At 39.0% G+C, this 12,113-nt stretch overlaps 1 protein-coding gene across 1 annotated transcript in view; it reads left to right on the top strand.

Moving 5' to 3' along the window:
- The window catches only part of CRB1 (crumbs family member 1, photoreceptor morphogenesis associated), a gene marked incomplete at its 5' end in the record, with an annotated part of 73,993 nt that overhangs the window by 11,973 nt on the left and 49,907 nt on the right, over positions 1-12,113 (top strand). The window lies entirely within an intron of this gene.

Genomic DNA, 12,113 nt, shown 5'->3' on the forward strand with positions numbered 1-12,113 from the left:
ATCCGCTTCGGCCAGCGGGCCCTTCGCACGGGTTTGAATTCCACCGTGCACGGGTGTTACGTTACATGAGTGAAAACCCTGAATAATATCCGAGAGAGTATTTTCATAAAACAACCATGAAACAGCACTCCCAAGCTTTCGGCATTTCTGTCTGCACACTCCTCACATCATTCTACATAGCAGCACCGGGGACCAGCAGGAACACTTCAGCTGAGAACAAGGCAACATTTTGTATAAATGTGGCAGTGTAGCGTGTTGGTGATATTCCACAGCTTAAATGCAAAAAAAAAAAAAAAATCAATTTGTGTACATAGCTGTGTTCTTAAGGGGAAAGAAAACCTATCAAGGTTACAGACAACCATAATCTTAAAAAAGATGTGTTAAAATTTGCATTTAACACAGCCAGCGCTATTTAGCACAACCACAAACAGGTTGGTTTAGATTGTACACTTATGAGTCTACATTATTTTCCAGTCAATTCCATTCTCTTGTTCCTTCTGAAGGAAAAACATAATTAATTGCTGGATTAATTTAACCAACCTTCAATTTCTCATTTCCTTGATCTCCTGAGCAACTTATAAACTTTTCTGTGTCTCCCAGTGAGCTGCATGACCGCTGCTTCCAATATAGCAGGTACAAAAGTATATGGAGAGTGCAACATTCACTCTGAGTTCCCAATTTATTTTTCTTTGAAGTGGTTTTAAGACTTGTTTTCTTTCGTTCCATCCCTTCCCTTAACTGTCTTTCCCCAACCCGTCACTAAGTGCTGCTGTTGTTCTTTTGTTCTGCCTAAGAGACTTTAATACGAGGCTTTGACTGAGGCTCGCGATCTCCCTGCCAGGCTTTTCCTAAGCACCCTTACTTCTTCACACCACTTCTTTCTATTCGCTCCCTGCCAGTGACGTCCAGCTCTGAAATAGCTTTTCCTTCTCTGTTGCCCCAATTTAAAACTTCTGTGCTCAGTGAGACAACCCAGAAGGTGTTTCCTTGTTTAATCATCATCCTTTATCCTCTGATTTCCTTATCAAGTGCCTTCACCTGGCTTGTATGCTGGATTTGGGTCAGGTGTCTGCTGGTTTCATTCACTTGAAAGACTCTCTGACTCCCCAGGGAGTACAGGCAGACTCTAACTGGCCTGAAAACAGACTGTCAGAATCTATTTAAATCTATTAACATGATACAGTTTTTTCAATAGATAAAATCCTCAGTCACAAGAGAATCTGAGAAAAGACTTGGAGACCTTGAAATTTCTGCTGACTTCACATGCAAATTACATTCCAATTGTAAAACCTTACATAAGGTTTGCTATTCACATACCTATTGGATAGTATACATAACTCTTGTTAGAATAAAACCAAAATATTTCTTCTATACCAGTGTGCCCAGACAGCCGGAGGCAGGAAGTGCATAATCTTTAACAGGGACGGCTGTAAAATCTGCATGTGACATGGCATTCAGTAACCTGCTGCAAAATAATGGCAAAACAAGGTTAATCTTGCTATTCTTGGCAGTTCCTTCCCTGCATTATTTTTCAGCAGGGCCTAAATTTTAAACTTTTTATTTTGCTGTCTTGTGTGAGATACAAGATTGTCAAACAATTTACATGTTTATTGAGAAAACAGCAGGATTGTTTTAACTGGCACCTAGCATCCTAGGCTCCCAGGGTTTGCTCTGGCAGCCCTTAGGTACAATGCAGCTACCCTTCTCAGTCCCCCCAGCAGTACTGTGCATTTCTCTCTGGCCTTTCTCCTTCCCATAGGTAATTTGGAAGTAGAAATTGCTCAAAATGAGCCTCAGCCTCTTTGTCAGAAATGCTGACACAAAAAGTCTGTGGGGTAGAGTGGAAACATTCACTTCTGATGGTGATAAGTAATTTTTCCAGTTATAGCCAAATTTGTAATAAATAAAACACGTTTCAATGGGCATTAAAGATCATCCAGGATTCGAGTTGATAGCAGTAGTATCATCCAAGGTAGCAGATAAATCCCTGATCAGGATCAATCAGTATATGGATGCTTATCTAACATATATGAACTAACAGTCAACTAGAAAAAGGGTCAGATCCTTCATCTGGGTATCAGTACCATTCACTGAGAGCCAAACCCCTGCATTTCTGTGGCTGTAGGTCAGGAATTCTTCCAGCCTCAACACCTAAACAGTTGTATGTGCTTAAGATATAAAACCTCAGATTCTTGTTGAAACAGGACAATGATTTTTTTTAATCAGTCACATTCAGTACTGTATTATCCCTCTTTGCTCAGAAAAGAACTCATAGAATATTATAATCATAGTTCACTGTTCAGGATAATATAAAGAAATAATAATCCACCTACCCTGCATTGTGAGGGCCTATCCAAAATCCATTGATTTCAAGGGAAAGATGTCATTAAATTGAGGATGGTTGCCAATTTTGTAATAAGCATAAAATGGAACCTTTGAACTTACTGGATAAGATTGCAAACAAATTATTGTAATTCAACTGAAAAATTCAGAATACCTACCTTTCAGGACTACAGTTTTAGCTCTAAGTGCAGGAGATAGTGGAGCCTAAACACATGCTTATGTCAGTATAAAATATTTCCTGACCCAACTGGGAGAAAGGAATAAATATTGTCTGGCCATATCTTGTTATAGATAGCGGTTATCCAGATGACCTGAAAAACAATGACTAGTCCTACTAAAAGTCTTGGAAAGAAGAAATCTGCAGACAAAATTATTGTCACAATTTGATTTTAAAAAATAAAAAGAAGTCCTAATCTGGAGACTTCATCCCAGGCAGAAACTCTTTGAGGCCATTGGATATATGCCTTACCCCAGATGCAAGGTAGAAAATTTCTGTGCAGGTTCTATGAAGGGTTAAAATTCTCCAGCTCCCTTTTAAATCAAAGGGTTCAGGGATACTCAGATTTCAAGAGGTCTCAGTATTTCTGCAGTAGCAAGCCCTAGATTTTTTATATTACCTTGGTCTGCTGGCTCCCTAGCACAACAGAACTAGATTAATAGACTGGGCTTTCATTTAAAGGGCTTGTGATTTGTTACTGCTAGCTAAAGGCAATAGTTACCCTAGAACTCTGTCCTTTCATACCATGGATATATTGTATTGCTCTAGCACTGCACATTTTTTAAAAAGACTTATTTAAAAGGTTAAACTTTTCACTTTGTTCATGAAAACATGTGGGAAAGGAGGAGGGCAGAGCTACAGATTTGGTAGTGACTCATTTCACCAGGTTGTAATAAACTTAACACCATGTCACAATTCAAGAGCTTCTGAACTTGCAAGGTCTATCAAGTGACACATTACAGTGTTGAACTGAGCCCAAGGAGCAGTGACTATGCAAGGCAGATAGGTCCTGCTCCCCATGCCTTGAAAGCCATGCTGCCCATGGTCCCCCACTGCAGGGGACAGTGCTGCTAGCAGCAAAGAAGACCATCCATTTTGCTTCAGCAGAATGAGTAGAATAAGAGGAACAGAGCCTACTAACCCTTTTGTAGGCAGGGTGCTTGCTGCCTGCTGACATGCAGACAAGTACTGGCTGCTGAGCACCTTACCACTTCTGGTGTCTTGTTATCCACCATGTGCCAGCTGTGCCACCAGCACTTCTGCTTGCTTTGGTGTCATGGATTCCTAAATGGTTTTTGGCCTCTCCGTTTATTTGTCTTGTTTTCTGTTTTTCCCTTTTAAATTTCCTTGGCCCTTTTCCCAGTCTGTTGGATGGCTGCAAGAGAAAAAGATATGATCAGACTGGTGTCGTATGTGTACTGAATTCCTGGCATATGCATGAGGGAAAGAAACTGTCTCCTGGAGCCAGAAGATGAGGCAGATAAATGGCCAGTACGGGAGAATACTAAACACTCAACTAACTAAAGAAAGCCTCAACCCCGATACTGACCTCTGATCATTGTGGGACCAGTGCTAAAAAACTCCATCATCTGGGTTCTCATTCTGTGCTTAAGCCAGGATGAATGAAACACAGAAGTACACAGGAGGTTGGGATTCCATTTCCCTGCACATCTTTAGATGCTGCCTTAGCAGACCACTCAGCAGATGACAGGGTAGACTGTGTTTCAGCTAGCTGCACTCCTTTCCCCTGGCCTGTAACAGCATGACACTCATAAATACTATTTATGAGTAATGAGCAAGATCGTGGGCACATTATCACTAACTTGGGAAGACATCCATATCTTTTTCATTCTTTATTTTTTAAGTCACCTTCTTAACTGTTGGTACAATGATCACAGAGCTGCCATCTTTCTGAGATATATAAAGCATTGTGAGTCTTACAAAAATTAAAAAATAACAGTGTTCTCATCTTGTCCCCAGACTCCAAATTTTTTTTTTCCTTTATTTCCTCATCTGTCCTTCACCTGTTCACATCATAGTAGTCAACCATTACTCCACTGCACCAAGTTAATTCACTTTATTTCATGGCCCATCATCACAGTTTAAAAAGGTATTTTCTTTTGATGATGAGACCTTAGAAGAAAAGGCTGTTCAAGGAAAGAATGAAGATTAAAAAAGAGGAGATACAGAGAGAAAAGACAGTTTTTGAATTAAGTAGGTTTCAAGGGCACTGCTCATCTTTTCAGTGGGTTTCAGGCTTCTCCCACAGGCAAGGCAGGCACTCAAGTTCAAAACTACCAGGTCTTGAGGTACAGTTAGCTAATTATTCTTCCTGTACAAGAAAAGGCTCAAGAAGGAAAATACCGCTACTATCAAGAACCTGTTCAAGGTTAGCTGGTTTAAGGAGAAATTCCAAATACAAAGGCATACATGAGAATCTCTGAAAAAAAAAAATAATTGGGGTTTGATGTGTATTTAGGCTTCTTACCACTCTGGAAGTGCAGTGAGGCTGTAACAGGGACACAGACATACAGCTTTTACACCAAAATGTGATTCACAGTCAGCACAGACTGCTGCAAAAGGTTCCCTCACAACTTTGTGATGCTGAGCAGCAAAACATGAAAAAGTGCCTCTAAGTTCTGAGCACAGGAAGAAGTTACTGTTTTCTTAGAGGTATTTCTACAGTGCTGCCCTACCTCTGGTTCCAGACTTGGTGCTCTCCATATACCCCTGTGTTCAAAAGCATGGCGAGGAAGGAGGAGGACCTTCTCTCACTGCTCCCAACCTATCTCTAGCAGCTCCAGCATTACAAGACCAGTGTAGGCAAGGGCTGTACCAACACAGGATGCCCTCAGGGCCTGGCAGGCAATTGCTGCCTGTAAAAACCCTACACACACACACACACAAAGAGACAGTTAGCACTTTAGAGTACTTTTCCCTGTCTCTAATAAATCTTCTGATCTTGAAAGAACATTTGGACAAGCTTTTAATGTTTCTGTCCACTAATGCTCTTTAATATCTCTTCGGTCGGTAGTGTCCTGATAAGGAAATGTTCTCACTGTCCTCAGAACCCGTTCCTTGTCAGTTTTTCTCCTCTTCTGCCTTTGTCACAGAGTTCTTCCCTCTCTTTTTTACTCATTTTAGAACTGGTCGGGATATTCTCTTTGAATGACAGTGTATCCTTTAGCCCTGGCCCGTGGACTGCTCCAGGGACAGGCAGACAGCTTTGCAAATGGTTTCCCACTCTGAGGCTGCAGCGTGCTCACTCGTTTCTTGCTCATCTCTTTATTCAATATTGAGCAACTGCTTTCTTTGCAGTAAGCACTTATCATTTCTCAGATGTTTAGCTCCCAGACCAAACTCATTGTTAGGTTAGTCTAATTAGTGTTTCTCTGGATAGTCCCCCAAAAGGAAAGCTGAAGTTGAACTCACAATTTGCCTGTTCTGTACTGTAATTGCCATATGAAGGAAGAATACCTCAGAACATTGATGGCAGCACTGAAATAAGGCTGTATCTGCAGAAACTTATGAATTTGCCATTCATTTATCAGTCTCTGTTACAGAACTCATGGGACATTTCTATTGCAGGCATTGCTCTTATGCAACAACTGTAAGAAATACCATTTTGTGCAAGAAAGTGTAACTTTTATACTCTTCAGCCATATGAGCCATCACAGCAGCTGACTGACTTGTGTTACTTATGAGAGCTCTTTCCTTAACAGACTATATCTTGAGACATTTTGTGAAAGCCTAATAATATTTTTTTTCAGAAACTAATCTTATGACTCATCTTGCCCCCCCTGCATGGCAGCTGACAACAAGAACGATTGTTTAAAGGCACTGACTCTAGTTGTAATGGTTATCTCGTGTTTATCACTGGTTAAAGGCTTCCAATTTAGTGGGAAGCACTTCAGAAAACAATGGCATCTCTAACTGATATTGGTACCACCTGATAATCTTTCTATATTTACCACAATATTCTGCAGCTTTGGCTTTGCCTTACTAAAATCTGAACATTCCATGAATACCAGCAAATTCAGTCTTTATATATACAGTAATTATATATTACTGTGAAGTATTTAAGTATTATCCTCACTTCAGAAAAACAGAAAAAAATTACTGTGGTCCAATATGATCATAAGGTATGACATTACCTTATGAACAGTGGAGTCTCACAACAACCCATGGAGGATGTATTTGTACATCACTATCAGATCTAGTTACCATATTCAATGTGCTCCAAGTAGAGACTGAAATAGTTTCAGATCTTACGTACAAAATATGATCCTAGCATTGGCACTAACTATGCAAAGGACTCCTTTAAACGAAATAAAATTGAAAACTTCAGCTTGTCCCTATTATTCCTGTTGTACAAGGGAACCTTTTTGATAGAAGAGTATTTTTACTCGCAGTGACGATCTTTGTTAAAATCTTGTAAAAGCTGAATGATCATCATTAAGAAAGGAACCCTTGACAACAATTTACAGAGTTAGCCCCAGACCTGATAATTTGTTTGCAATTCTGAGAATGATATTTAGGGCCCTGATATATCTTAGTTTTTGTTCATGAGTGTAATGTGTTTTACATGATAAATATCTCTCCTGTTCTTGTCGCAAGTTGCATGGGAAATAGCAAGAGATCACAGCCATCACTTCTGCAATATTTGGCACCAAAAGAATGCACTAATGTTTTGGGGAGGTTTTTTACGTTAGAAATACATGAAATGAAAATACTAGGAAGCATCTACCAGTATTATTTCCAGAACACGTATAGAGTTTTACGCGTTAAAATTTGACAGCTGACCCATCATTACTATGATCTATTTTCTCTAGCTACGCTGATATGTTAAGTTGTATAATGTAGTCTGACGTGATTGACAGAGCCTGCAAGCAGTGGATATTTTGAATCTGGCACATCTCTCTGTGTTAAACAGTGTTGTACAAAACCACTTTTTATCATGAAAAGCTTTTTCCTTGAAGGGAAGGAGGAGGGGATCTGCGATTTTTTAATCCATAAGCTCCCAGATCTTGCAACACACGGACAGATAATGTCCTTAGATTTAAAGAATCTGTAAGTCCATTACCAGGCAGAAATTTCTTAAAAAAAAATAATAATAAGGTGGGGGTGAGAGAAGAAAAAAGATGCAGTTATATATCATTTGTGAGCAGATATTATGCTTTCCAAGCACCTATTATTTTGCTGACACCCGCTCCTGGTGGGTCATTCCATCATATGAGTGACTACTTGTTAAAACTAGTCTAAATATCTAGTGAGAATTTTCCTTCTGAGGCCTTCCTTCAGGCTCTGCCTACTTAACTTTTTGATTTCTTTCTTAATACTGTGAATAAACCTTTCCTAGCCCTTTTAATTGTCAAACCTCAGATATTTATAGTCTCCTACAATCAAGTTTAGCCACCTCTTGGCTGAGTTTATGAACCCTCTCAATTCCATCTTTCCCTGTTGAAAAATCTCTTTGGCCTTTTCATTTCTTGTGTGCTTTGTTGCAGCCCAGCAACATGCTGTGCAGCCTGGAACCAGACAGAGGACTCGTTTTGCCCTACTCTTGCTGTTGTTCAAAAAACAGTAATCTTAATTTCCCTAATAGAAACATAAACTGCTGTGTATCTCCTGACATACATTTTAATGTTAGTCCTACATGTCCAAAACACCCTGGCATTACACTCCTAAAGAGAGGCATCATCTGGCATATGTGCATACATCCAATGGCAAAGACAACCAACCACTAACGAGAGAGCAGTGTTTAAAGTGTGCTCTAGGTGATAAACATGCACAAGCTGGTGAAACCAAAGGTATTGCAAATACTGAACTAACTGCAGAGCTTTGCTTATCTTCTTAAGAATTTGATTGTCCATCTCAGGGGCTACTTTACAGCATATGCTTTTCAGCATTGTATTGCATAAGCCTACATCGTTCTGGTCGAACTACTGTCAAGTTGCAAGGTTGATCAGATACACAGCTTTTCCCCAAACAGAAACTAACTTTCTTTAAATCTACACATAGTATAGTTTTCAGTAGTCTTAACAAGTGCTTCATGAGTAAAGAGAAGACCTGTACTATGGGCCTAATATATTTTACTTCCTCAGTACAATCTGATTTATGGAATATTTAACGTCAAATGTCAAGTGATAAACAAAATGACCTAATTTAATAGATGAATGGTTTACTCAACAGATGATTTTGCAAGCAGCCTTAATAATCTCCCCACTGTGAATCCCGTTAAATTCCAGTTTGTTGGAAATACAGTAAATTATACAACCAAACATCTAAGAGGCATTATTTCTCTTTCCCCTGGTAACGGAGGAACTCAGTGGTGACACTGGAGAAGCTGGAGGATTTCAGTCAGAAATAGCAATGGGCACATAGTTCTGAACCTTATGCATTTATGCAGAAGTGTGTGAACACATATATATGCATTTGTACACATAAATGTAAACACATAATAGCTGCTTCAGAGTACTTTATTGCTCTGCTTATAGAAAGCCTTTCTTTGATCACTAATTACAAAGGTCCACAACTTTTGTCTTTTCTATTTATAAGTGCAGAGTTTTATTCTTCTGTGGTAAGAATGAAAGATTTGTCTTCATTCTTTTCTGCAAGATTTGCAGCAGCATGCTATGCATATGCTTGTTAATAAGCAGAGTTTATGTTAGTCTTCATTACTAATTAATTAATTGCATGGCTTCTGACAGTAGGAAATGTGTGATGTTTGCACGCCAAACCTATATATTTGTTATGAAAGCAACATTGGCCTATATTCAGATAAAAAGTCAAGATGCATGACTAAACTTATTTAAGATTAAAGTATGCAGACTGATGTTATCTTGCTATGGCATCAAATATAAATGGTATAATGTCATTCATCTCTTCATTCTTGTAGAGGTTATGGTTTCTACATAGCATAGCTATTCTGTTTTCATGCTCACAGGGTTTTTTACATACCTTTGAACAATCATTTCTTGCCTATAAACATCCCCACCACAGGAGTGGGACAGCATTCTCGTTCACCCTTGGTAAAGGGCTTTACCTGGTATACTGCTATTTGTATTACCCTGCGAAAAAAATATATATAAGTTGCCCTAATACGTGAGAATATTCAATTTGTTTGGACTAACATCATAATTTCGGTACAAGTATTGGTCTGAGAGATCTAAGAGCTCTTAGAGAGCTAAGTTCTCTGTGCTCCTTCTTTATCTAGTAGCCAGTAGAGGGAGCATGGAATATTGTCTGTCTAGCATCTGCTCCACTTTAGCAAAATCTGGTTTTAGCTGACATTTCAATGCAGTCACTAGACCCTGATCTGGAAGATGCTCTTTTGCAATGACTTTGTGATGAATACTGTTTGCTAGTCCAAATTCTTCACATAGATTTTTAGCTTTTGCACCACACAGAACCACGTGGAGTTCAGGGATATTGGTCTTTGTCCAGTCATGCAAACTACACTCACATGAGCTGTAAGAGCTATGGAAAAAAAAAACCACTATGGTTTAAAGTACAGAAGAGTAATTTGATGACCCAGATCAGGGCAATTCCTAGTTAAAAATCTGTTAGCACCTTGGAGGCTTGGCTTTTACACAAGAAGAATAGCCTAATTTTCCATCCCAAAGTATTGGGTTTTACTGATTTTACCAGTGGTCCTGCTGATGGGGTGAAAGGAGAGATAGGAATTCCTGTCCTGCTAAAGGCTGAGCACCAACAATTAATTTTGTACCTTCACTTGACAAAAAATATGTTTGACTTGAGCATTATGAAGATATTAATGTTTTTCTCTTGATCCTTAAAATACCAGCAAAGGACTATTTCATGTCCTTACATAAGGTTCCCATAATGGCAGTGGCATAAATGACATCAGTTTTTAAAGCATAAAAGGCACCTCATCTAAGCTCAGAAATGTCAGTAGTAATTACAAACTTTGTTTTCAAGTATAATCAATTCTTTATTTATGGTGTGAAATGTTTTTTACCCTTTTGAACTTTCACTGTTCTAAGCCAAGCAATATTGTTGGCGTGTTCCTTTAAAAATAATTGCTTCTGGATGGAGAAATTGAATGTCAAATTCCAATTTGATGTAAATTAAATGGGTTACATTAATAGTCTGGCCTGTGGTAGAAATGAGTGTTTTGATTCTGGGTTTGACTTCAGGACTTGACCTCTTGATCACACAGGTCGGCACAGATGGGAAATATTGAAGAGGTATCCTAGGTTGACATGGGGAAGAAAGTGTCTTGCACTGGTGTATCACAAACTGTCTGCTCCTTTAAACAGAAGCAATGTCAGACTATATGAAGAATAAAGCTTAGTTGTCATAGGTCATTATGCTCTTAAAAAAAAAAAAAGAAAAAAAAAGTTGGAAGGAAAAATCACGATGATGGAAATCCTCAGGGCTGTCATGTACACATAATCTTCTAAAGCTTCCTGAATTAATGCTACCAAGTCTATATACAGGGAGAATACAGTAAAGAATCAAAATATTCTTAATTTTTACAGTACGTCTCAGATTTCTCACCTGCACCTGTTATAAATGTTATTTAACAACATACAGCATTTTGAATTTCAAAGCAGGATATCTATACAGCTGAGTCTCATACTTACCAGGCCTTAAGAAGAATTGCTTGCATGAGAACAATCATGTTTGCAAGATCAGGCAATATATATATTTCTTCAAGGGGAAGGAGCAGGTGAATGGGGGAGAAGTTTAAATGATTTTTTTTTTTATTTTGTGATGCTATCTCCTGCCTTAAAAATTACTTCCATTTCAACCTCTGAGAAATCCAAGCTCTCTCAGCCTTTCCTCATGACAGGCTTTCCAATCCCTTAATCACCTTAATGGCCCTTTGCTGGACCTGCTTCAGTGTATCCACTTCTTTCCTGTACCTGTGGAGCTCAGACATGGACTTGGGTGGTCTCACCAGTGCCAAGTAGAAGTGGCGTCCCTTGACCTGCTGGCTACAAGCCTCCTACTACAGTCCAGGAGGCTGTTGGCCCTCTTTGCTGCAAGGCCACACTGCTGGCTCACGTCCTGCTTGTTCACCAGCATGGCAAAGCTGCCTTCTAGCCATCTGCCCCCAGCATGGACTGGTGGATTTGACCCTAGGTGCAAGGTTTTGCAAAGCCCTCTGCAGAATTTCAGCAGGTTCCTGAAGATTGCCTATTTCTCCAGCTAGCTGAGGTCCATCTGAATGGCAGTATCACTCTCTGATGTATAAAGTATTCTACCCAATTTTGTACACACTCCAATTTTAATTGTTAATTTATTAAAAAATGACTTCAATGCTTTTGTTGGATTGGACTCAAAAGTTTTATAGTTTGGTGGCAGTTAATTATCACTGATGAGTCCCAGGACTAAGGTCTTCTTAAGAACATAAAGAGTACATTTGGACACTAAGTAATAAAAATAAACTGGTAAAGTGACTACCAAAATTAATTTTATGTGATCTATTACATAAAAGCTCTTACATGAATTGTTCTTTGTTAATTATTGTTTGCTAGTAGGAGGAAGAAGCGATAAAGCCTAGTATTTTTATGTCTGCTCATTTGGGCTGTTTGAAATAAACTCTGAGGTGTCTATAGTAAGGCTCAACCTGCTTCTGTTTAGGTACCCAGACTGATATTTTCCAGTTCAAGGAGAATTTCAAAGAAATGCAATGCAAGCCTTTTACTGATCACCTGGGTGCTGATCCCTTTAAAAAAAATACTTAGAAAAGAACTTCTGCTGATTGCGTAGGGAGAATCGGATTAAGGAAAGCACACTCTTT

This window comes from Merops nubicus, unplaced genomic scaffold, assembly GCF_000691845.1.
Source record: "Merops nubicus isolate BGI_N331 unplaced genomic scaffold, ASM69184v1 scaffold2008, whole genome shotgun sequence".
Lineage (NCBI taxonomy): Eukaryota > Metazoa > Chordata > Aves > Coraciiformes > Meropidae > Merops > Merops nubicus.